Source organism: Silene latifolia, chromosome 7, assembly GCF_048544455.1.
Source record: "Silene latifolia isolate original U9 population chromosome 7, ASM4854445v1, whole genome shotgun sequence".
NCBI classification, from domain to species: Eukaryota; Viridiplantae; Streptophyta; class Magnoliopsida; order Caryophyllales; family Caryophyllaceae; genus Silene; species Silene latifolia.
Genome location: NC_133532.1, coordinates 61,996,087 through 62,024,064, shown reverse-complemented (window position 1 = coordinate 62,024,064; position 27,978 = coordinate 61,996,087). Strand labels below are relative to the sequence as shown.

General features: G+C 43.8%; 1 pseudogene; it reads right to left on the bottom strand.

Annotated features, from left to right (window-relative positions):
* Window positions 1-184: 184 nt before the first annotated feature.
* On the bottom strand, window positions 185-27,978 carry LOC141590161 (uncharacterized; annotated as a pseudogene).

Sequence of the window (27,978 nt, the reverse complement as noted above, 5' to 3'; positions counted from 1 at the left end):
CACACTCCTACTTTCCTTGTACACAAAAAATGCTTCCCAGAGAAACTTTCACAAACCCATAGCAATTAGCTCAAACAAGTTAAGCCTTTTAGACTTAACATACATAACACAATAAGAAAGTGGGCTAGACCCATAACAATCTCCCCCTCTAGCCCATTACCGGGAAGATTCACATCAAACAGGATCATTTGAAACTCAAACCCGCAAGCTTACTACAAACCATAAGCTCGCTTCCAGGAACACCCTTTGTCAGCATATCAGCACCATTCTTGTCGCTATGAACTTTTTTTAGCTTCAATTGCTTATCCTCTATAACATCACGTAGCTAATGGTATCGAACATCAATATGCTTGGTCTGAGCATCATACATGGTATTCTTGCTAAGTCCATGGCACTTTGACTATCACAAAATACCACAAACTCACTTTGATTCAAACCTAACTCTCGAAGAAACCTCTTGAGCCATAATGTAACACCCCCATTTATTCAGGAACTTTTAGCTAGGCCTCCCAAGAAAATGAGAGCGTTACTATCTCGGTTTCCCGAGGTAGTGAATAGCAAGGATAAACAAACCAAATTACTTTAATTAAATTAAGGGATTAATGAGTTATTTTACAATTACCAATAGACCAAATTAAAACTTATTATTACAAATTACTACGCAGCGGAATTAAATAAAGTGATTAATTAACTATCTGATCTAGACTTCTAGGTAGACTGGCCGAAGTCCTCACACATCCCCATAAGCTCCCAAGTCAGCTAATCTTAAGTACCTGTCAAATATGCTCCCCAATTTCGGTTCAACACAGGTGTTCATGAATACACTGTCAACCACGAGTTTGAGTAGGAATAACCAATAACATTACAAGAAGAAGTCAATGAAAATGCATGATATGATATGATATGATATGATATGATATGATATGATATGATATGATATGATATGATATGATATGATATGATATGATATGATATGATATGATATGATATGATATGTCAATGCAGCTGAGCTCATCACCCAAAACACCCGTTTATCCCGCCAATCCCTGGCCCCGGGAAAACAATGCAATCATCCCAATCTTAAGGTGAGGTAAACTCATTCCAAAGACAAGTCCTGCAGAACCAACATGGGAAAAACAATGCCAATGCCATGCCACAATAATAATCATCCCAGAACGAGACTGAGGTATCCAATGCAAATGATATGCAATAATAATAATAATTCATCCCAGAACGAGTCTGAGGCAATCAATGCAAATGATGTGCACCAATAATAATAAATAATAATAACCAACCAATTCATCTCAGAGACGAAGCTGAGACATCCAACAATATTAATATGCCTCATCCAATAATCCAATAATACAACAAATTCACTTTAGATAATAAATTGCACAAGTCATTAGTAATAATAATAATAATAGTAATAATAATAATAATAATAATAATAATAATAATAATAATAATAATAATAATAATAATAATAATAATAATAATAATAATAATAATAATAATAATAATAATAATAATAATAATAATAATAATAATAAAAAATAATAATAAATAATAAACCGGCCTCTCTCTAAAACTTCTCTCTAAAACCTCCCTACGATTGCGAAAACCTAAATCTTCGCAATCATGGCCCGGGGCCGGCCGCCGCGGGTGGTGGAGCCTCTGAAACCACCCTCTACTGAGACTGAAACTAGCGATCTTCGTAGTGGATACTTGAGAATTTGTTCTTCTGTTGTTGTCTGAATGATTTCATTAATGCGGCGACAGCTTCTAGACTTTCTAAGGGGAAGGCTCCTTCTACGGGGACTAAGTCGGCAGCTAAGGCTACGGCTGACACTGGGGCAAAGAAGGATGTTCCTGGGACTTCTAAGACTTACTCCCAAGTCTTGAAGAATTCTTCCAAGGGGATGAATCTCTCCTTTGTTCCAGGGGAAGACTCAACTGTCACTATTGATGAGGAAGATATTGTTAAAGAAGTGGAATATTGGCAAACAACGTTGGTGGGCACTGTCCTAGGTAAGCAATCAACCCTAGTTCAGATTGAAAGCCTTGTTTCTAAGTTTTGGACACATATTACTACTCCTGAGATAATGTACTTTGCAAAAGGCTGGTATTACTTTCGTTTTGCTAATCGAGGATATGGAGAAAATTAGGTCCGATACTTGGAATGTTAATGGCTTCCCTCTTGTTTTCAAACCGTGGAGTCCTACAGTTATTGATGAGTTGAATGTCTCTCATGTTCCTGTTTGGGTATTGTTTCCCAACTTGGATCCCTATTTCTGGTCTAAAGCAGGATTAAGTAAAGTGGCTAGTGCTGTTGGGCAGCCTATTTGTGCTGATGAACATACAACTCATAAGAGTAAGCTGGCTTTTGCCAGGATTCTTATAGATGTTGACCTCTCCAAAGAGCTCCCTAAGGCTATAAAGATTAACTCCCCTTATCGTGGCACTCTTTTGCAGCCTGTTGCATATGAATGGGTACCTCATTATTGTCTGGGGTGTAAAAGATTGGTCACACTAAGGATAGGTGTAACCCTGGCAAACCTAAGACAAAGCCTGTCTATAGGCCTAAACCTCCTGTGGCTCGTACTTCTGGTCCTGCTGAGACTAGTAAACCTGTTAGTCCCAAGCATACACCTGCTCAGAAAAGTGTTGCCACTAACCTCTCCAATAGGTTCTCCCTTCTTCAGTCTGAGGGGGAGGAGGATGCTACTGTTCAGGAGATTGTTGACACTGCCTCTGAAGATGAATCTATTGCTGAATTGACTGTTGAGGATGACAAGGGTTTAGATTTGGATCCTGGGGACATTGCAAACCCCCATGATCATAACATCTTGGAACATTAGGGGTCTTAATGACCCCCTCAAGCAGCAAGAAGCTCATCATTTCTTGCTGGTAAATAAGGTGGACTGTGGTGCTCTACTTGAAACTCATGTTAAGCATCAGGCCATCAAGGATGTTAGTAAAAGTTTTCCTGGTTACAACCTTGCTCACAATAATGCTAATCATTATAATGGTCGTATTTGGATTTTTTGGAAGCCTACTATTCTTTCTCTTACTGTCTTGCATAAATCTGCTCAGCATATGCATTGCCTTCTGCTTCATATTGCTTCCCAGAAGTCTGTTGAAGTGACCTTTGTGTATGCCTTTAATGCAAGACTGGACAGAAGGGAGCTTTGGGACCACCTCCTTGGGATCTCTTCAAACCTCTCTAATCCTTGGCTCTGTTTAGGAGACTATAATGTGGTGTTGAATATGGAAGATCGTTTGGGAAGCTCTCATGTGCAACAGGCTGATATGTCTGATTTTAAAAGCTGTATTGATTCTTGTAATTTGGTTGATCATCCAGCTACTGGCTGTCACTTCACTTGGAATAACAAGCAGGGTGATGGTCTTAGATGGGCCAAACTTGATAGGGTATTGGCCTCTCCTACTTGGTTGTCCACTATTCACTCAACTGTTGCCTATCTAACTGCTGGGGTGTCTGACCATTCTCCTTGCCTAGTCAATATTGCTGATATGCCTGCCTCTAGAAAATCCTCCTTTAAGTACTTGAATTGTTGGGCTCTCTCCCCTCAATTTAAGGACACTGTCAGGACTGGGTGGAGTAGTCATTACTATGGAAGTCATATTGCTACCTTATTTCAGAAACTCAAGAATTTAAGAGGGAGTCTTAAGCAGCTGCATACTGATTCTTATACCAACCTTTCAGCTAGGGTGGCTGAAAGTAAGCTTGCTCTTCATCATTGCCAGGACCAGCTCAGTAGATCTCCTCAGGATAGTACCCTTCTTGCCCAGGAAAAGCATTTGCTTCAGGAGTATATTATGATTAAGAGAGCTGAGTTGCAGGTCCTTTATCAAAGGGCTAAAGTGCAAGGGCTCCAGTTAAATGATCTTAGCACCAGATATTTCTATTCTAGGCTTGCTGATAGGAGGGCTAGAAATAGTATTGGACTTATTCAAGATGAGTTTGGGGTTCAGTGTATGGGTGCTAAAGATGTTGCTCAAGGGTTTGTATCCTACTATACTCATCTTTTGGGTACTTCTTCCCCTGTGCAGGCTCTCCCTTCTTTTTTATTCCTAAAAGATACTGTCCCTCCTGATTGTTGGAGTTCTTTGGAGCAGCAGGTGAGGGTGCAGGAAATTCTTGATGCCCTTAAATCTATTGATAGGCACAAAAGTCCAGGAATTGATGGGTATTCATCTGGTTTCTTTCTAGATGCTTGGGATAAGGTAGGGACTGACTTCAAAGCTGCTGTGTTTGAGTTTTTTCAGACCAGCTCAATGCCCAAAGCAGCTAATTCTACTTTGTTGGTGCTTGTTCCTAAGATGGAAACCCCTCTTTCTGTTAAAGATTTTAGACCCATTGCCTGCTGTACCACTTTCTATAAAGTGGTGAGCAAGATTCTAGCTAATAGGCTCAAGCAGATCCTGGACTCCATCATTGGGCCTGAGCAAGCTGCGTTTGTTGCTAACAGGGATATTTTTGACAATACTATGCTGGCACATGATTTGGTTTCTAAATATGGCAGAGCCTACCTCACTCCTAGGTGTTTGCTAAAGGTGGATATTAGGAAAGCGTTTGACTCTGTTAATTGGAATTTTCTTCAGGACAGCTTACTTTACTTGAAGTTTCCTCCCAGGTTTGTTCATTGGATCATGGCCTGTGTAACATCTCCTTATTACTCTTTGCTCATAAATGGTGAAATTCATGGTTCCTTCCCTGGTAAATGTGGTTTAAGGCAAGGGGATCCTCTTTCCCCCTACCTCTTTGTCATCTGCATGGAAGTGTTGTCTAGGCTGCTCAGAAGACTCCCTAGGGCTGCTAATTTTTCTTACCACCCTAAGTGTGTTCAGCTGAATCTTACTCACCTTGTATTTGCAGATGATTTGCTTGTCTTTACTCGTGGTGATTTGCCCTCTGTTAAGGCAGTTGCTGACTGTCTTGATACTTTTAGTTATTTTTCAGGTCTCCATGCTAACCCAGCCAAGACTGACCTGTATTTTGGTGGGGTAACTGAGACTGTTAGGGAGCTCATTCTGAATGCTACTGGATTTAGTATGGGAGCTTTTCCTTTCAGATACCTTGGTCTTCCCCTTTTTAATGCTAGAATTACTCAAGACATGTATCAACCTTTGTTGGATAAAATCAAAGCAAGGATTATGAACTGGGCTAATCATTATCTGAGCTATGCAGGGAAGGCTCTTCTTGTGAACTCAGTCATCTTTGGTCTTCATACTTTTTGGGGGGCTAGTGTGTTGCTCCCAAAAGGCATTGCTAAGAGAATTAACAAGCTTTGCAAGGACTTTCTTTGGGGGGTTGCTGAAGGAACTAGAAGACATGTCTTCCTCAAGTGGCAGTTGCTATGCTCCCCAAAATTAGAGGGGGGGATAGGCATTAAAGAGGTTCTTAGCTAGAATTGTGCTCAAATGATGAAATGGGTTTGGAAACTTTTTCATAGGCCCCACTGTATCTGGGCTAAATGGATTTCTACTTATGTTCTGAAAGGAGCTTGTGTTTGGGATGCTCAACAGACTGTTTCTAATTCCTGGTACTGGAATAATGTCCTTAAAATGAAAGATCTTCTTCTGGAACTAGCAGGCTCTCCATCTCAGGCTCTCCTTTTGCTTGATGCATGTACAGTTCAGACGAGGTATTGCACTGATATCATGTATGGCTATATTAGGACAAGAAGGCAAAATGTTCCTTGGGCTCCTCTGATTCATGGGAAAGGATGCAACCCTAAGCATTCTTTCACTGGAATGATGGTTATGCATCTTTGGGCCGCCTCGTGGACAAATTGATTTCACGAGGAATGTGCTTTGTTAATAGATGTGCTCTCTGTGAAAGGAGTTGTGAGGATATCCCTCACTTGTTCTTCAACTGTGAATTTTCCAAGCAAGTTCGATCTTTGTTGCTTCATGGGTTTACGATGCCTTTGGACTCTTTTTCACTGGACTCTATTATGCAGGCTCTCCTCCCTTCTCGCAGAAATGTTCTGGTTTACACTAGTCTGCTGGCTACTATCTACTACTTATGGAAGGAACGGAATGACAGGATTTTTAAGGGGTCTAAGTCTACTGTGGAAACTTTAACTATTGTCATTAGGAAAGTTGTAACTTTACGTTTGTACGGTTCTACTTTCTATTAGGCTTTATTTAGGTTTTCTGTTCTTTTTTTTATCTTTCTTAGGGGACTTCTTTGGTCTCCTTTGTAGGAAAGAGTGGCATGGATCTTGTACTCATATTTTATCATGAAATAAAAAAGATCCAAAACTTTTCTGCAAAAAAAAAAAAAAAAAAAAAAAAAAAAAAAATAATAATAATAATAATAATAATAATAATAATAATAATAATAATAATAATAATAATAATAATAATAATAATAATAATAATAATAATAATAATAATAATAATAATAATAGAGAGAGAGAGTGTGTGTGAGGGAAAGCGATTTTTGAACGACTGCTGCCATCATCTCTGCTGACGTCATCGCTCTTACCCTCGTCTCCGGCACGGTTGCTCCTGTCTCACGCCGGCCATCATCGGCTGTCAGGTTCCCGGTGTTGGGTTTCAGGGTGTCTCGTTACGGGTTCGCGTGAGGGTTTTCTTGTTGGGCATTACCCTACGGGTCCTTCTGCCACTGTACGCCATCAAACAACCACCCCGGGTCGTCCTTCAGACCGCACGCCGCCGGTGAAGGGTGGTCGTTTGTTGGTTTTCTGTGTGGTTGCTGTTAGGGATCTGCGACGGGTATTGTCTTTTGTGGGGTTTTCGGTTTCGAGATCTTTTTGTTTTTCGGCTACTGCGTTGGTTGTTGCCGGCTTCCTTGGTCGACGATTTCTTGGCTGTCGCTGCCATTGATCTTCACTGGCTGTCGTCTCCGGTCAGGTTCGTTGTGTCAAGGCTTTCCTTTTGTTTTTCGGCATTTCTGTTTTCATTTTCCTCTTTGTGTCTCCTCGGCTGCCTTCTCTGGTGGTGGTGATGCCTTCTGCCCGCTGCTTTTCCTCGGGCTGTTTGGGCCGTGGTGGTTAGGGTTCAGTCTGTGGTGGCCGCTGCTGGGTTAGGGGTTGCTTGGGTACGGTTTTTGGTGCGTTTTTGGTGCGTTGTAGCGTGGTGCGTTGATGCGTGGTGCAGGTTAGCAGGTTTACTGGTTTGTGCAGCGTTGACTTGTTGTGTTGACTTTCTAAGTTGACATGCTTCATGTCCTGTTGGCTGCTGCGTTTTGAGTCCTTTTTTTTTTAGTCTTTAGTTGGTGTTGCGTGGGTCCTGGCACGTGAGGAGGAAGGCTTTTCTTTTATGCCTGAGCTTGTGCGGTACCATTGTCCCTTTTCGGGTCTTCATGCGTGTCGGGATGGTTTTGGTAAGGGCATTACTAAGGCTGCATGGCAGAAGCATTTTCAGGACCGACATTGTCATGAGGGGGCGTTGGAACTTACGCGTCAGCCTCTTACTGATAGTTTGACTGTTTATTCCAATGCCGAGAGTTCTTTGAGACGGATGGGGCTCTAGTTGTGTGGGGTATGTTTTAAAACCCGTACTACTAGAGCTAGATGTCGGCATAATTGGGGTGATATTGTGAAGCATCCGGAGTGTGTTGATGGCCTCTACACATTTCATATTTATGGTATTCCGAGACCTTTGGCTCCTTCTACTTCGGTTTCTTCTGATGATAGTATTGAGCTTGTTCAGTGGTCTATATCTTCGCTTGATCGTTTATTGTCGTTAGGCCTTCGCACCGTGAAATCTATTCCTCCTAAATGTCGTCTTGGGTTTGCTCGGGCTTTGAAAGGGGCCATGGATGATGTGGCTGAATTACCTGGTGATCTCTCCCGCTGGGTTCGTTTGCTTGTTCTACCGCTGTGTCTGCTTAAGACTTTCGCTCCTCGGAGTAATCATGAGTGTAGGACTGCTATTTGGCGTCAGCGTCAGGAGGAGAGTATTGTCAGGGCTATCCTTGCTTGGAGGGTACCTGGGGGGTTGCGGGGTTGTTGTGGAGGAGTGTTTCGATGAGGGTCCTTCATCATTTACTGTGGAGGAGGATCTGGATTTGAGTGAGCTTAACCTCCGCCAATGTCGGCGGAAGATTTGTGACGGCCACTATACTGTGCTTTCTTCCTCTGGGGTCGCCCCCTACTCCGATGCCACTCTTGTGGCCTTGCGTGAGAAGCATCATGTCGCCCCGCCTCCTTTATTGCCTCCTTTGTCTGGAGATCATCATCCTCTGGTTGCCTCTTCGACGGTGGTTTTGGATATGATTCGTAGCTTCCCACGCAGTACTTCTTGTGGGCGGGATGGTTTTCGTGCCCAGCACCTTATGAATTTTGTCCGAGTGGCGCTCTTTGTGGCTATCTCGATGATTTGATCACTTCTCTTACTAGGGTGGTTAATCTTTTTCTTGAGGGCCGGTGTCCTCTTCCTCTGGGTGAGTACATTGCCAGCGCCCCTCTCACGCCACTCGTTAAACCGAGTGGTGGGGTTCGTCTTATTGCTGTTGGCACGGTCTGGAGACGGCTTGTCTCTAAGGTTGGTGCTTTTATGGTTGGTCCTTCTTTATCTTCATATTTTGATGGGCTTCAGTTTGGAGTGGGTGTGTCCGGTGGAGGAGAGGCTATCTTGCATGCCTTGAACCGGCTCATTGAGGCTCGGGGTGCTGAGGTGGGGCTTTCTATGTTGCTGGTTGATTTCGAGAATGCGTTCAACCTTGTTGATCGTGTGACCATGCTTCAGGAGGTTCGCCGTCGTTAACCGGTTCTTTCCCGTTGGGTGGAGTTTTGTTATTCCAGCCGGCCCGTCTTTTTTATGGGGAGCACTGCTTGTGGTCTTATCAGGGTGTTCAACAGGGTGACCCGTTGGGCCCTTTGCTTTTCGCTTTAGTTTTGCATCCCTTAGTATGCAAAATCCGGGACACTTTTGACCTCACTATGCAGGCATGGTACTTAGATGATGGCACCATTGTGGGTGATACTTTGGAGGTGGGGAAGGTCTTGGATTTAATTATGGTGGATGGCCCTCGTTTTGGACTGCATCTTAATGTCCCCAAGACGGAGGTCTTTTGGCCTGTTGAGGATCCTCAGAGTCGACTCCCTGGGGGTTTCCCCCCTTCTATTTCTCGGCCATTGCGTGGTGTTACAGTTTTGGGTGGACCTTTCAGTACTTGTCCTGGTTTTGGCAGTGAGATTGTGGCGAAGAGAGTAACTAAGACCATTGAGCTAATGGACTTGGTTGCGAGGATTGAGGACCCGCAATGTGAATTGCTTCTACTTCGAGCTTGTACTGGTATTTCTAAGCTATATTTCTCACTTCATACTTGCTCCCCTAGTGTTTTTGGGTTTGTCCATCTTCCCTTTGATGTCGCTCTTCGTTCCAGCTTGGAACGTATTATCACCGCGTCTAGCCCGGGTTTTGGGGATTGACAGTGGCGCCTTGCTACATTTCCTTTTCATCTTGGTGGTCTTGGTGTCTATGCGGCGGGAGATGTTTTATTTTATGCTTTTATTGCGTCCCGTTTGCAGTCTGTTGGTTTGCAGGCTAAGCTACTCGGCCATTCTGGTATTGTAGCTGCTGGCCCTGCTTTTGATGATGCCGCACAGGTTTTTACTACGATTACAGGCTCTGGTATTTTAGGTAACCCTAGTGAAATTGCTGCCCCCAAACTTATGAAGGAATTGGCAGACATTTATTTCGCGAAGGTTGCTGCTGCCTCAGAGTCTGTTTTCACCTTGACACCGCGACAGCTTGCTTTATGGCAGTCTCAGCAGGGTTCTCACTCCTCTTATTGGTTACGTGCGGTTCCTATCTCGGGGTTGGGTCAGACTATGAACGGGAGGACTTACCGTAGTGTGCTTGGGTATCGTCTGGGTGTTCCGTTATTCACGGTATCTAGGCCTTGTCCTGCTTGCTCTTGGGTTTTTGTTGAGGATGTTTTTGGGGATCACGCTGTTTCTTGTACTGGTACTGTGGGCGTTAAACATCGGCATAACCTTGTCCGGGACACTCTTTTCGACATCTGCTATAGATCCGTATTCCGCGGGAAAGGAGGTTGATATCGGTTTGGTTGATGGGCATGGTGGCTCTCTTCGTCCTGCGGATTTATTGCTTTATTCTTGGGACAGGGGGCGTGATGTGTGCGTCGACTTGACCGGTTCTTCTCCTTTGACTCAGACTGAGATGACGGATTTTGTGCCTGGCCGGGTTGTCGCTGATGCTGCTCAGCGAAAGTGTGCTAAGTATATGGTTTCCTTCCTTTCTCTTTCTCTTCACTTGGGGAGCTGGATTCGGATGCTGTTGCCTTGCTCAAGCGGATCCATAAATTCTCGGTTTCTCAGGATGCGGGGGCTCGGGTGGCCGCTTACATTTTTACTAGACTTAGCTTTGCTGTTGCTAAGGGTGTGGGAGCCCAGATTGTCTCTCGGCTCCCCACCACTTTCATGTAAACTTTTATTTTCTTTTTATTGAAAGCTGCGCGCATCCATAATAATAATAATAATAATAATAATAATAATAATAATAATAATAATAATAATAATAATAATAATAATAATAATAATAATAATAATAATAATAATAATAATAATAATAATAATAATAATAATAATAATAATAATAATAATAATAATAATAATAATAATAATAATAATAATAATAATAATAATAATAATAATAATAATAATAATAATAATAATAATAATAATAATAATAATAATAATAATAATAATTGTTCCGGGTATAATTCCAGAGCAAGTATCGTTACCACCCGTGGCTTGTAGAATAATGTCTTGGGTTAGACCCTTCGTGCTCCTATCGTCTCCCTCGGCCTCCCCTGCAACAATGAACGAGGCGAGGGCTTGGCTTTGTGCAGCGTACCCACTCCGACGCCCAAGTCGGTGAACTTAGAGGTATAAGTTGTATGCTAATTGGCTAGGAATGTATTGTAGAGAGATAAGAGAGATGTTACCAGATGAATAGTGTATTTAGGTTTAGTTGTGAGATCCTTTCCTCAAAGAAGGTTGAGGAGTATTTATAGGCTTTCACCTTTTGTCACGTAGTGGCCAAGTGGCCAAGTGGCTTATCAGGTGGAAAGACCGTTCTACCCTCGGCCGATGAACCTATGGCAGGCCGGCAGAGGGTCTTGGATATGAGTACGCGGGTATGTGTCCTTGTGGCGAGGTTGTCGGCCGAGACGCTGGCTAGTGGCCGATGGGATGCATCGGCTAGACGATCTAAGTCGTTGACTTCTTTGTGGATATCTTTGACCTTGCTCGGTGTGTTGACTTTGGTCGGCGGTGCGAATATGCCCCATCAATTTGCCCCCGGCGTAGTCTATGCCGTGGTATGGGCTCCGATGTATGTTGAGCATATATTCTCGCACAAACTTCCGCAAATTTCTGTATCGGTGTCTTCTTGTGTACCGGCGTGGCTCTCTTTGTTAGGCCGCACCATATACCATATCCCCCTCCACATGGATGCGTAAAGGGCATCCGATGTGGAAAAAAGGCTATACATGACGGCCGAGACCGGTGAGAGTCGGTTGACTTTGATTGCCCCCGGCCGGTGCTCCATGACTTGGTTGATCGGTAGCCGGCGGAGAGTAGATACCCAGGAACTTGCTTGAAATGAAACATCGCGAGAGATGTGAATAGGCTTGTTGAAGACGCTTGGTCCTTTGTTGCATTGATCGACATTCAACTATTGCGACGATTGACATTCCGCGGTTGCATGCTTGACACGTGTGTGTTCGCCGATTGGTTGACGCTTCATGGGTCTGTGCCCTGATTGGTCCTTCTTCATGGGCTTTTCTCTATAAATAGGGAAGTTATTCCGTGATTTTGGCCTCCATTTTATTTTCGAAAATTTTCTCTAAAATCTTCATCTCTCCAAACTTTCAAGGGTTTTCTTCTTCTTAATCTTCGGAGTATCTGATCCGGCGAGTGTTTTTCTTTAAGGTAAACAAGCAAACTTTTATTTTTTTTTTCTTGTTAGTAATTTGTTGTGAACATGTCTTCTGCTGATGCTGGACCTAGTAAACTGCGTCGGGGGCCCTAGGTCTCCCTCTCCGAAGTTGATCCTCAAATTCTTGAGGAATGGGAGGACTACGATTCTGTGGCGACTTTGGTGATGATTTTGGTGATGAAGTGGAAAGGTCCCGCCCTAGTGAGGGGAGACAGTACATCATGGATCACGGCTATGTCTGTAAGATCTGCCTTGATCGTGCTTGGTCTCGTAAGCTTGCCCGTTGTTCCGGCGGGAAACTTTTCGAGGATCATTTTTTCTTGGGTAGGGGATACGAAATTGTTATCCCTAAGGAGGGTCAGTGTATTGCCCTCCGCCGGTATCTTGGCGTGTACTGCGGCATTTGGAGTTCGGGCTTCGGTTTTCCGTGAACGGGTACGTTGTGGCCATAATTAGAGCCATGAACGTTCTTTGTTGCCCAATCGCACCTGGCCATGAGGACCATAATTGGTTTTGTCTGGCTTTGTCTTTTTAAGGGAGAGGCTCCGACGGTGAATTTATTCCGCCGACTCCATCATCTCAAACCGTCACTCTACGGCCGTGTTGGGTGGTACGGTGTACAAACGGAGCGGGGTTATGTCTCTCACGACAAACCTTCTTCTTGCAAGGGTGGCAAGGTCGGTGGGTGTATGTCAAAGTGCCGAATGACTATCCACGCCCGTTCCTTCCAAAGACCAGGGTTAATCTGCGGTGTGAGACTAGGGCGGAGCATGACGGATGGGTCACTCGTAAGCATCTTAAAATGGACGCTAGCGGGGTCCCTCTTACGGAGGATGAGAGGCGGCAATGAGGCTCTTTGAGGTGGACAAGCGTGGGATGCCGAAAAGATGGATTCCCCCAACGCAGATCATTCTTCAGGATGAGCCGCTCTGCTATGTCGGCCTCATACCGGCCCTAGCACGGGGTGAGTGGGGTCGGTGTGAGGCCCACCGCCGCTCTCAATGTTTCTTGATTTTCGAACTTCGATTCATTTCTTCTACTTGACTTTTGCTTTGTTTCTTTCGTAGACCACTTTGGACCGGAACTACCTGAGGATCTTCTTCGGAGAATGGGGCTACACAAAGATAAAACCGTTGCTAATTTGCATCCCAGGCTCCGCCCATGACCGCGGGGTGTCGTCGAATGATCTTATGGAGCAGCGGCTAAAGGTCTTGGGCAAGGAGGAGGCGCAGGCGAGGGTTGTTACCGGTGTGGTGCGTCGGACGCGGAAAGCAGCGCCGGTTTCAGCTCCCGTCCCCTCCCCTGAGAAGGTGGAGGTTGTTGAAATTCACGATGAGGGGGACTACGATGCGGAGGGACCTCCTCTTATCTCGTAGGAGGAAAAGGACAGCTTCTACCGAGGGCAAGGAAGTGCCTCCTCCGGCCAAGAAGCCCAAGCATGGTACCCATCCGGCTTGTGGCGTTGGGCGGCAGGCGGTGGGATCCTCCCGCACACGGGTTGGTGATCAATGCACCACCGTCAACCCTTCATCTCGGACGGCTTTCGTCTCCCGGCCACGGGCTAGTGGCCAAATTGCCACCGTCGTCCCTTCATCCCGGAAGGCTTCCGTCTCCGAGCTTATAGAGGAGGGCACGAAGCTTATTAGGGAGCTGGCGAGGTGGAACGTGGCTACGTTTGCTCGTCTCGGGGAGCAAGAGAAGGCCGTGGCTCGGGCTGTTCATGAGCGTAATGCCACAAAGCAGGTGGCTGCATCGGCGAAGCTGGATCTCCTCAACGAGCGAGGCTTAGGGAGAAGTCGAGAAGGCGCTCTCGGCAGAGAGAAAACTCGGGAGGACGCCGAAAAGGAGGTCCTTCGAGAGGGCTAAAGCCGAGGTGCGGCCACCGAAGGCTGCGAATCTGCGGAGGAAATGTGAGCTTGCTCGGGGGCGCGCCGACCTCTACCTCAGCAGAGGAACGAGTCCGGGACCTATTTAAGGCTCGGGCGGAGGTGGTTCGGGGCAGAGATGCCATCATTAAGCAAAAGGAGGCGGACATCGAGATGCCGCAAACCGACCGCTTCCCAAGTCGTGCGCCGAGTTCCGGATTTGGCCGAAGATGCTTTGCTAGGGAAGTTATCGGGAGATTTTCCCTCTTGATGGTTCCTTCCGTGGGGGCAGGTTCGACGTCTTCGCTTGATGACAAGCTCCAGGCTAAGGTGGATGCCGCGGCGGAGAAGGCCAAGGAGGCGGTGAAGGCGAAGATGGAGAGGGAGGCGGCCGCGGAGAAAGCGACTCTTCTTGCCGAGAGGGCTAGAGTAGCCAAGGAAGAAGCCGAAAGGATGAGGGCGGTGAGGATGCCGAGGCCAAGGCCGAGGCCGCTAGAAAAGCTATTTGGGTTGCCGCCGAAGAAGACGCGGCTTGATGAGAACAAGTTTACTGCAGTCTGTTTCACTCCTCACATGCTACCGTGTCTTTTGATGAGAACAAGTTTACAAAGCAGTCCGCCTTGACTTTCCGGGGTCAATTACTCACCCTTCCTCTCCGCTATCTCTCGGTTCTGAACATAATGCTAGTTTTTTTGCCTCTTTTTGTACGACCTTGGTAGATTATATTTCGGCTTATCCTGTGGGGACGCCGTCGTCCGTATTCTTTTCACTTGTAATTCTTGTAACTTATCTTCTAATAATAGTTCGTTTCTTTCGCCTTCGGCCTGGCCGAGGTCTTTATCTCATCTTTGTCGAGTTCTCCGTTTTCCTAATTGAGCGCTCTTTTCGTTTCCGTCTTGGCCTGGCCGGGGTCGTCTTAAAGTGTGTATCTCGTTGTGTCTCAATGCTTCCAAGACACTTTTGCTTTTGCGAACGTAGTGTGCGACGGCCGTTCTTGTCGTGGTATCCGCCTTACGAGGGTGGTTGTCGCTCTTATCGGTGCGACAGTGTGAGCTGGCGCTAGTTTCTTGATGGAGACCGCCGCTCTTGTCGGTATGACGGTGTGAGCGGCGTCGTTTCTCGATAGCGTGTTACGTGGCGTCTACCACTTGGAGGATCTGCGACGGCATCAAACCTCTTGGGGTGGCTAGTGGCGTCTACTACTTGGGGTGACTGCGACGGCGCTAGTTTCTTGATGGAGACTGCCGCTCTTGTCGATATGACAGTATGAGCCGGCGTCTGTTTCTCGATAGCGTGTTACGTGGCGTCTACCACTTGGAGTGACTGCGACGGCATCAAACCTCTTGGGGTGGATAGTGGCGTCTACTACTTGGGGTGCTGCGACGGCGCTAGTTTCTTGATGGAGCCGCTCTTGTCGGTATGACGGTATGAGCCGGCGTACATTTCTCGGTAGCGTGTTACGTGGCGTCTACCACTTGGAGTGACTGCGACGGCATCAAACCTCTTGGGGTGACTGCCGTGGCGTCTACTACTTGGGGTGACTGCGACGGCGCTAGTTTCTTGATGGAGACTGCCGCTCTTGTCGGTATGACAGTATGAGCCGGCGTCTGTTTCTCGGTAGCGTGTTACGTGGCGTCTACCACTTGGAGTGACTGCGACGGCATCAAACCTCTTGGGGTGACTGCCGTGGCGTCTACTACTTGGGGTGACTGCGACGGCGCTAGTTTCTTGATGGAGACTGCCGCTCTTGTCGGTATGACGGTATGAGCGGCGTACATTTCTCGGTAGCGTGTTACGTGGCGTCTACCACTTGGAGGATGCGACGGCATCAAACCTCTTGGGGTGACTGCCGTGGCGTCTACTACTTGGGGTGACTGCGACGGCGCTAGTTTCTTGATGGAGACCGCCGCTCTTGTCGGTATGACGGTATGAGCGGCGTACATTTCTCGATAGCGTGTTACGTGGCGTCTACCACTTGGAGTGACTGCGACGGCATCAAACCTCTTGGGGTGACTGCCGTGGCGTCTACTACTTGGGGTGACTGCGACGGCGCTAGTTTCTTGATGGAGACTGCCGCTCTTGTCGGTATGACAGTGTGAGCCGGCGTACGTTTCTCGATAGCGTGTTACGTGGCGTCTACCACTTGGAGAGACTGCGACGGCATCAAACCTCTTGGGGTGACTGCCGTGGCGTCTACTACTGGGGGTGACTGCGACGGCGCTAGTTTCTTGATGGAGGCTGCCGCTCTTGTCGGTATGACGGTGTGAGCGGCGTACTGTTTCTTGATAGATAAGCGATGGCAAAATTCTCGCTTTGATGAAAGGCTTGGATGGTTTTACTAGGTAAAAAGAAAAACATGCGTCGGGGTGTCCTGACTATTTCGGACACCACCGCATGACTACATAAATTTTACGAGATTACCAATGCCCTGACGGCTCATCACAGGCACATCCCCCAATCGCCACTAGTCGTATCCATGAGGTCGCCCCCCCCTGTTGTAAGGACGGGCTTTTTCCTTTTCGGACTTCTTCGCCTCTTTGAGGGATTGCATGTTGCAACCTCGGGCGCTATCCGGACGTTGACCACCTCATCCTTCTCGTCTTTGGAGACGAGCTTATGCGCTTCCCCCCGGTCCGAGACATACATCGGCGTTAGGGCCCGGATGGACATTCTGCGTCGGCCTCGCTCGGGTGACTCGGCCTATGAGAACGTTGTAGGCGGGACGAGCCGTCAATGACGATGAACTCAGCTAGGATGTTTTTAGCCGCGTTCTTTTCGCCGAACGTCACCGGGAGTCTAATTGATCCCAGCGGCACCAGGCCGGCCCCAGCGAAGCTGTATAGGGGGTTGGTGCAGGGGCTTAAGTCCTTGATCTTCAGGCCAAGGCCGAGAAAGCACTCCCTAAACATGATATTCGTGTATGCACCTGTGTCAATCAGGCACCTCTTGACCAGGTGGTTGGATATGTCCAAATTGACTACAAGCGGGTCGCTGTGAGGGGCGATGACCCCTTCGTAGTCCTTTCTTCCGATAGTCATATCGGGGATGCTTGCAGAGGGGATCCTTGAGTTGGGCACAAAGTTGATGGCCTGGTATAGCTCGTTTAGGTGCCGCTTGTGCCCATGAGCGGACCCTCCGTTTTCGTTGCCCCCGATGACAACATGAATCACGCCAATTCGCTCGAAGACGGACTTCCTATCTGAACCGCCGGCGTCAGTCTTTTGGCCTTTTGCAACGTACTTGCCGAGGCTTCCCTTCCGGATCAGCTCCTCTATGGCATTCTTCAGATGGCGGCAGTCGTTGGTTAAATGGCCGGTGTGGCCGTGGTACTCACAGTACTGGCTCGTGTCACCGTCACTTTTTGGCTTGGGGGGTCTCTCCCACTTCTGGCCCTCGTTTTTGCTCAGGGCGAAGACTTCGGCGGCTGATGCGATGAGAGGGGTTTTTTCACTATACCGCCTCTGGTGGTACGTTCCTGAATTCCACCCGGCGCCCGCCGAGTCTTGTTTCCGGTCGGATCTGTCCGACCGTGATCTGTTATTCTCGCGGCGTCTTCCTTCGGACCGCGAGCCGTTGTTGTCGCGGCGTCCTTCGTCCGGGCCGTCCGCCGTGACTCTTCTTTTCGGAGTGCTCGGCTTCGCGGGGATCTTCCCAGGTTTTGTGGTAGTCTTCCACCTTGATGGCCTGGTCGGCCAACTTTCTGGCGGCGTCCAGGCCTAGGCCTCCGCTCTTGATGAGCTCGTTCTTTAAGGCTCCCCGTGGGAGGCCCTTCATCAGTGCGAAGGCTGCCAGCTCGGGATTAATTTCTCGAATCTGCTGGACTTTTCCATCGAACCTCTTCACATAGCTCCGGAGAGACTCGCCCCCCTCCTGTCTGATAGTCAGGAGGTCAGATGTCTCTACGGCCCTTCTCTTGTTGCAGGAGTACTGGGCTAGGAAAGCGCCCTTCAAGTCGGCGTAATAATACACCGAGCCGTCAGGAAGTCCTTTGTACCAGCTCTGAGCCATCCCATGCAAAGTTGTTGGGAAAATTCGGCACCAGACCTCATCGGGCTGCTCCCATACCGACATGTAAGACTCGAAAGCCTCGGCGTGGTCATTTGGATCACCATCTCCCTTGTACGACAGAGGTGGTAGCTTGAGCTTGTTCGGCACCGGGACTTCTAAGACGTAGGCGTTGAGGGGCTGCCTAACCATGTGTCGAACGACACGCGGCGATCGGCTTCTTGCGTCCCTAACCTGGCTCCTTCCTCCGTGACGGGAGGGGCTCCTTCTTCGACTTGGGCTTCTTCTCCAACTCTGCTGAGTCGGACTCCTCTGGCTTCTTCGGGGTGAGCCTCGTTCGTGTGGCGGGGACGCTGTCCTCCCCCGAGTGCGGGAAGGACTTAGGTCTACCGCGCCCACTTTGGGCTCCCCCGGCGTCCTGACCGGGTCGGCTTCTCCTAGTGCTCCGTTCAAATTTCTCGGAGTCATATTTTGGGCCCTGGTCTCCCGGACAGTTTCGGCCGCTCTTGTCGACGTGACAGTGTGAGCGGGCGTATTACTAATTAGGTCTAGGAGCATTTTCAGCCTTGCTATGTCAACCACATGTCCCATGATGGTGACCTGGTTGGCTGGCAGCGGCGTGTCGGGTATTGATGGCATCCCGAACTCTGGTTGGATTACACCGCCGGTGGAGGGCTGTACGACTCCAGAATTGTTGAAAGTATCATCTTGGTAAAATGCGGTTTCGTCGGTTACGACTGCATCTTGTTGTTTCGACATTTTCTTAGCTTTTTGGGTGGGTTTTTATTATTATTTTTTTGTTTGGGAATGAATGTGACTAGCTTCTAGTGTCTTTTCCCACAGACGGCGCCAATTGTTCCGGGTATAATTCCAGAGCAAGTATCGTTACCACCCGTGGCTTGTAGAATAATGTCTTGGGTTAGACCCTTCGTGCTCCTATCGTCTCCCTCGGCCTCCCCGCAACAATGAACAGGCGAGGGCTTGGCTTTGTGCAGCGCACCCACTCCGACGCCCAAGTCGGTGAACTTAGAGGTATAAGTTGTATGCTAATTGGCTAGGAATGTATTGTAGAGAGATAAGAGAGATGTTACTGGATGAATAGTGTATTTAGGTTTAGTTGTGAGATCCTTTCCTCAAAGAAGGTTGAGGAGTATTTATAGGCTTTCACCTTTTGTCACGTAGTGGCCAAGTGGCCAAGTGGCTTATCGGTGGAAAGACGTTCTACCCTCGGCCGATGAACCTATGGCGGCCGCAGAGGGTCTTGGATATGAGTACGCGGGTATGTGTCCATTACCGCAGTTGTCGGCCGAGACGCTACCGGGCCGATGGGATGCATCGGCAAGGCGATCTAAGTCGTTGACTTCTTTGTGGATATCTTTGACCTTGCTCGGTGTGTTGACTTTGGTCGTGGTGCGAGAATATGCCCCCATCAATAATAATAATAATAATAATAATAATAATAATAATAATAATAATAATAATAATAATAATAATAATAATAATAATAATAATAATAATAATAATAATAATAATAATAATAATAATAATAATAATAATAATAATAATAATAATAATAATAATAATAATAATAATAATAATAATAATAATAATAATAATAATAATAATAATAATAATAATAATAATAATAATAATAATAATAATAATAATAATAATAATAATAATAATAATAATAATAATAATAATAATAATAATAATAATAATAATAATAATAATAATAATAATAATAATAATAATAATAATAATAATAATAATAATAATAATAATAATAATAATAATAATAATAATAATAATAATAATAATAATAATAATAATAATAATAATAATAATAATAATAATAATAATAATAATAATAATAATAATAATAATAATAATAATAATAATAATAATAATAATAATAATAATAATAATAATAATAATAATAATAATAATAATAATAATAATAATAATAATAATAATAATAATAATAATAATAATAATAATAATAATAATAATAATAATAATAATAATAATAATAATAATAATAATAATAATAATAATAATAATAATAATAATAATAATAATAATAATAATAATAATAATAATAATAATAATAATAATAATAATAATAATAATAATAATAATAATAATAATACGAGTTGAGTAGTTATCCTGCCCTGCAAGAAAATACTCCAATTACGCACTCCAATAATTCAATCCAATCAACAAATAAAGTTTCTCAATAAAACTGTCACCTAATACAAATAATAATTCACAAATACTAACTAAACTAATTATAAAATAATTAAATAAATTATAAAATAGTTATATCAATTGTATTATTATGTAATTTAATAATTATAAACCCGTCTTAAAACATACACCCATAGCAATTGTTGATCCATCTCGAGCACACCCCCAAAAGACCCACGAAAATCGCCCAAACACCAATGTAATTAACCCATAAACTACCCACATAATCCCGTCTTAAACTCCCATTCCCGACAACCACCAAGCTTACCAGCGGGCCCCACCGTAAGTACCTGCTGCCAACAACCAGACACACCCCAAACACCAGCTCCAGCCACCACACACAACCACACGACTTCGCCATATCCAACCACTCACTAACTATACAAATACAACAACATACACAACACCCTACACCACCACCCATCTCGCCTTACCACGGCCACCACGCTGCCCCATTCCACCCACGACCACCACCATTGTCACCTCTGACACACAGTGGTTCCATAGTGGCATACTCTTCCCGTAGTCGCAACTACGCCGGTCACAGTAGTCTTCTTAAGACGGTCACATACTCGCCCCTGTTTCTCCCCTATTTTCGCTTAACTTCGGCAACACCACACGAACTGCCACCCTGGACCACCCCAACTCCACTACCAAAATCGACCCAAGCCCTCGGACCAAACCAACCCAAGTCTTAGTCAAATAAGTCACAGTAAGGGGTTGAATATCCGGGTTCATTGTGTATCAAACAACCGTAAAAAACTTTCGAAATTCCGGCCTACCGCCCATAAAGCCACCTCCTTTATCGTCCCCTGACCACCCATGGTAGTCGACTCGACCCTAGGTTCCACCCTAACTCAAACCCAGGTCAGTCATGATTAAAATATGGGTTCATAACTCATATAGTATGTAAACCATCATAACCAACCACCCACCAAAACGTCCTTCGAACGCCCCTCTCCCATCGGTCTAAGGTGGTCAACGGTGGTCCATGAAGGTTCCCTCACAGCAGTCATTCGAGTCATAGTCTTGGGTCAGTCTACGGTTGTTATTTAACGAGTTATATTCTTCTTAAGGTGAGTATGTTAAGAGACGATAGAAAGTTACCTTGTGACGATCTCCTAGCTAGAATTCTCCTCTTTCTCCTCCTAGATCTTGTCTCCTCTATTTGATGAGTAATTCTCAGATTTATTTGTGAATAAGAATTAGGGTAGAGGTCTATGGTGGTTATTTATAGTAAGATTAGAAGGTATAGTACTTCTATTAGGAAACTAGCTTAATACAATTAAATTACGAAATCCCGATTTCACTCAACCAAACTCGTGTTACAAGAGTAAGCGTAGCCCACCACACTCGGCCCAATTCAACACGTCCCGACTCTTTTATTACGTCACTTCATTATTCTGTCCTCTATTTACATTATAAATATAAATTGTTGTAATTAATTATTATTATTATTAACGCATAAATTATTAATGTCTAATCTACTAAATTATGGGGTATTGCACATAACATCTCTTTACTTGCTTCCATGGCTGCAATATACTATGCGTCAGTAGTGGACAATGCTACACATTTTTGTAGCTTGGATTGCCATAAAATGGCTCCCCCCGAAAAAGTAAACACATAACTTGAGGTAGACTTTCTATTATCAAGATCACCCACCATGTTCGCATTAGTATAGCCTTCAAGTATAGGTTTGCCACCTCCATAACACAAGCTCAATTTGGAGGTGCCCCGCAAGTATCTGAAGATCCACTTTACAGCTTCCAAATGAACTTTACCCGGATTGGATAAGTATCTACTCACTAAACCGATAGCATGTGCAATATCTGGCCTCATACACACCATATCGTACATTAAATAATCAACGGCAGAAAAGTAAGGAATAGATGACATACCTTCTATCTCTTTCTCCGTTCTAGGACAAGCTTCCTTGATGAGCTTTAAATGAGTAGCTAATGGTGGACGAACAGGTTTAGCATGCTTCATATTGAACCTTTCAAGCACCCGTTCAATATAATTTTCTTGTGATAGCCACAATTTTTCAGCTTTCCTATCACGATAAATCTCTATGCCTAAGATTTGCCTTCCTGGACCCAAGTCTTTCATGTCAAATGACTTAGACAAGTCTTTCTTCAAACTTTGAATCAACTTTGCATCTTATCCAACTATCAGCATATCGTCTACATACAAAAGAAGGATGATGAAGTTACCTTGGGGAAACTTTCTGTAATATGCACAAGGATCGGTTGAAGTTCGTTTATAACTATTGCTGGTCATAAACGAGTCAAATTTCAGGTTGGCCACTGCCTTGGTGCTTTTTTAAGCCCATAAAGACTCTTCTTTAGCTTACAAACACATTTTTATTTCCCTTTATCTTCAAATCCTTCAGGTTGCTCCATGTATAACTCCTCGTGAAAGTCACCATGTAAAAAAGCAGTTTTCACATCAAGCAGCTCCAACTCAAGATTGAGACTTGTAACTAAACCCAACACGATTCTGACAGAAGTCATTTTGACAACGGGAGAGAATATCTCATCAAAGTCAATGCCTTTTTTCTGGTTGCATCCCTTTACCACCACCCTGGCTTTCTGCTTCACAATATTCTCGCCATCTTTCTTATTCTTAAAAACCCATCGATTTTTCAAGACTTTCTTGCCCTTAGGAGGCTCCATAAGTTCATAAGTTTCATTCTATTCAATGAATCCATTTCCTATTTCATAGCATCGAGGAATAATTCTTGAATTCATGAGAAGTATACTCACCACCATTTCCCATTTCTCCACAACGGTTCTATTCATTTTTTCTGCAACTCCATTGTTTTGAGATGTGCATGGCTCTGTCCTTTTATGTCTAATGCCATGGTGTGAGCAATAATTCTTGAATTCATGAGAAGTATACTCACCACCATTATCGGATCTAAGACGCTTCAGTTTTCTTTCCGTCTCCTTTCTACTCTGGTATGAAACTTTTTGAAGATCTCGAATACTTGGGCTTTTTGTCTAAAATATACACCCAAGTCTTTTGAATAACGTTATCAATGAAAGTGACAAAATATCTGATACTTGTCGTTTAGTACCAAAAATAAATACCTAAAACAACTAACAGAAGCTAGTGGAAGTAGGGTCGATCTCCACAGGGAGGCGGTCACTATCTACTTGTTAATTTAGTCTGTCTACGGTCACAAGATAGCTTAGTTTTGCATTTAACTAAACTAATAAAAGTAAGGGTCGAGAGGGAGTAAAAAGAGAGAAAAATGCCAGGATGTCGGGTTATCATGATAGATGCACAAGTCACCTAAAGGTAGGTCAGTGGATCTAATGTGAGAAGGGTAAAGGAAAGGTCCTTCTGGTCCGCTATCCGCCCTGAAATACAACTAGCTTAGCTTCCTCCCTCACTAGTGTAGTCTATTGCGATAACAGGTCTATCCATTCCAATCTTCCGATCTAGGATTGAACTTAATCAAATTAACTAATTCAGTTTCATTCATTAAACTAAACGATTATAATTAAATTGTTAATGAAATAAGTCTCACAATAAATCTACTAACCAACTATTGCATCATCGCTACACTATCATGACTCTCCTAATACTAGCTTTAGGGAATTATCTACGCATAAATATTAATAAAGCAAGAACAAGAGATGAAGAAATAATAACCATTGCAAATTAAAGAGAGTAAAGAGAGAATTACAAGTTAAGATCCGGAAAAAGAGAGCAGTCCAACAATATGAAAAGCAGCAGAAAACTGATTAAAAGATGATAAGAGATCCCCTTAAACCTAATTACATCTCTCCTATTTATAGGAGAGACAATTATTAAACCCAAAACACGAAATTAAGCTAAAAAGCCCGCGTCCAACAACTAAATACTCGATCGAGGACTTTCATATCACTCGATCGAACAAATCCAAGCTAAAACCTCTCGATCGAAGACTTTAGATACTCGATCGAACTCTATCAAAAAGGCACCATTCGATCGAGGGATTTAGGTACTCGATCGAACAAGATAGTACTTGATTGAGTACTTTCCAGCGCACAATTCCTGCTTCGCGCACTGAATTTCAAACGGCTGCCATTTCTTCGTTATTTTGGAAAACAAAGCGTTTCCGGTGACGTTGGAAAGCTAAGAGGACAAGTTTTTATATCCAATTAGAATCACTTGAAAATCAGTTTAGAACTCAAGATATGGCTCTTCAAAGTAGGCTCTAGTAATTTGAAACTCTTCCTTTTCTCGTCTAGCTACCTTACTTCTATGCGCATCTCAAAATAGTAGTCCCCAAGCTCCGACTAAACTCATCTCCTAAATGCATGCATAGGGCATGTTTTAGGCTTGATTATGGTCCACTTTGGTTTATACCTGCAGATAATACAAGAGAAACCAAAGTAGACAATTCGGGGGACATTTGTAACTAAACATTACACAAAATGCATAGAGATGTGTGCATATATGATACAAAAAGTCTATATAAAATGCACGCATCAAACTTCCCCAAACCAAACATTTGCTTGTCCCCAATCAAACTATATGCAAAACTAATAGAACGGAGTAAAGCTCAGAGCTAGCTACAAATCGTCCACCTAAACCAATTTAATGCAAGCAAACTAACACTTATAGCAAAAACTGTCAAATGCAAACGAGTTATGAGATGTTTATAATAAAGCTGAATCGTCGACCTTGCAAGACCTATAATGATGGAATCTCACGGGTCACTCTTCTCTTATGAAGTAAAGGGTAAGCATATGAGTGTAAGAGAAGAAGAGAAATAGCCGCTCACCTAAACTACGACCCACATAAACATGCATGCAGCTAATATGATTGACAATTCTAGCTAGCGTACACATACATTCCAACCAAATAAAGTCCCGTCACAGCCGAGGGCTTACAAAATTTATGGGAAAGTGAGGCTATGGGTAAGAAAAGGCAAAACGAGTATGGAAAATGTAGAGATAAAGCGTCAAGGTAGTACCTAAACAATACCATATGACAACATCCAATTCCTAACCAAATATAAAATCAAACTCAGTACCCTTCATATGGCACAAAAACTCACTCAACCAACACAACTTCTCAAAAGATATAGGTAAAGTATAGGAGTAAGACCGTCACAAACGAATTTTTCTTTTTACACGGTCTGTTTTTCTTTTTCTTTTCTTTCCTTTCAGGTTTTTTTTTCTTTTTCTTTTTTTCTTTTTTTTCATTTTTTTTTTCTCATCCTCCTTTTCCATAAATTACCAACTCCTGATAATACAATACAAACCAAACTTGGCATAATAAACAATATATCACAAAATAATCTAAACTAGCTTGACAAGGCAGGCTAAATTTGGATGTAGTTAAGGGTCAACAGGCAAATTTGGCTAAATGTGGAGTTAAATGGGTAAAAATGGAAGAAAGGGAATGTAAGCACCTCCCTGCATGTGACACCAACCACTAACCCGAATGTATGCAGGAAATAAGCAATTGAATTTCATACTTGTGCAAATTAATGTTACATGTTATGGAAAGAGTAACTACTCACAATCCTACATGAAACCGGTCACAAATGACACCGGTTTATAAGGCTCTAAATCTTAGAAATTATAAGTAGCTTGCAAAATCTCAGGTCAAGTCTATTTGTTCAGCTAAATTTTAACATTAACTCGTAGATATGCAAAAGACTATGCTAAAAATGCTAATTATGCAAGGCTTAGGTAAATAGACAATGTGTAGTGCAATTTCCTCATCGAAATCTACCGTTCCGACTCAACCTATATGCAAAAGTAAACGTAAAATTTTTTTTTTTTTTTGGGAAAAGGTAAGCAAATTTCATTAAAAACCATCAAGTATCCCAATTACATAAGATGAGAGACTCATAGATCGTCTCCTAACCTTACTTAATACTATTATACCACATTACAAACTTAACATTCGTACTTTTAATCATACTTAATCTCATACAACAATTAGCACGTACTTGTTGCAAAATAAACTCAGGCCTCCATAAGAAGCCCTCCACCCTGCACTTGTTTCGAGCAGTCCATATCCAATAGATCAGACTAGCCAGGATGACTGCCATTCCCTTCTTTCTCCCAAGAGCTCTACTCCTCCATTTCAGCCACCACTCAATGCTATGCTGATCAGGAAAGTTAGTCTTACACCAGGACGAGACCAAACTTTTGCATTTCATACTGAACACACATTCAAAGAACAAATGATCATGTGTTTCTTCTTTATCTCCACAGAGGAAACATCAATTCTGAGCAACAATATGCATTCTCATCATCCTATCTTGAGTCAAAAGACGTTGCTGCACAACCAGCCAGCAGCAGAAATGATGCTTAGGAACACTCCACCTCTATTTGACCCAAGGATACCAGCTCACTTGCTCCCTGTCAGGCAGGAGCCAGTTATATCCAATGCCAATAGTGTACCTCGTGCCAGACTTGCACCAATCACTCTCAAACAGCAATCCCCTAAAAGTGTCTTTAACTTTGCATATCATACGCCAAGCCCAGCTGTTAGAAGCTGCAGGTTTATAGCTACATCAGTTACCAGATTTAATATACACTGAGTGAACCCATCTGACCCATAGATGGTCAGCTTTCACTGCTATCCACCAGGCATACTTAGCAATAGCATCAAGGTTCCATTCATAAAAACGTTTAATCCCTAAACCACCTTGTCTTTTTGGTTGACAAATAGCATCCCATAAAACCAAGGCAGGGCTTTCCTTTTGCTCATTCTCATGCCATAAGAAGGATCTACAGACTGCCTCAATTATAGCAATAACAGTTTTGGGTAGAATAAAAATACGAGCCCAATATGTATGCAAAGAACTGAGGACTGGCCGTATCAAAACCACTCTACCAGCATAAGATAGCTTCCTTGATCCCCAAGCTTTGAATACGTTCCACAATTCTGTCAACTAAACTGAAGCATTCCAAGGCTGACAACCATTTAGGAGAAACATTCACCCCTAAGTACTTGAAGGGTACACTGCCTCTCTTCATGCCAGTTAGCTCTTCAACTTCTTTAATCAGCTGTTCATCAGTGCCATTAAAATAAATGTTTGATTTTCCCCTATTCATTACCAGGCCTGAAGCTTTGGAAAAGTACTCAAAGGATTGAATCATTAACTCCATAGAAGACCTGTCCCCTTTACAAAACATAATAAGACCGTCTGCAAAACACAAATGAGTAAGCTTAATTCTCTGGCAAAGAGGATGATAGTGGAAGTGCCTATGCTTTTGAATGACACCTATGATCCTGCTGAGATACTCCAGACAAAGAGTAAAGAGCAGGGGGAGAGAGGATCCCCCTGTCTCAATCCTCTTTTGCCATGAAAGAAGCCAAAGGTCTCTCCTTTCAAGGCTATTGAGTAAGTAGGAGTTGAAACACATTGCATTATAAGTTTTACCCAATGCTCAGGAAAACCCAGTGCCTTAAGCATTCCTTCAACAAAGGACCATTCCACAGAATCGTAGGCTTTTTGCAAGTCTAATTTCATAAGCACCCTTGGTGAGCAAGACTTCCTCTTATACAACTTGATCAAGTCTTGACAAATAAGGATATTACCCACAATGTCTCGACCTTTGATAAAAGCACTCTGTGATGGGCTAACAATGTCAGGTAGAATATCTCTCAGTCTGTTGCACAAAATCTTAGACAAGCATTTATAAATGGTGTTACAACAAGCAATAGGCCTGAAGTGTAACACAGTCTCAGGCATATCAATTTTGGGAACCAAAGTAATAATGGTGGCATTACACTGCTTTAAAAGTGCCCCAGACTGGAAGGAACTTCTAATAGCACTAATCACATCTTTACCCACAATGTGCCACGTATCTTTGAAGAACTGGCTGCTATATCCATCAGGCCCAGGCGCCTTATTCCCATGTATATCAAACAT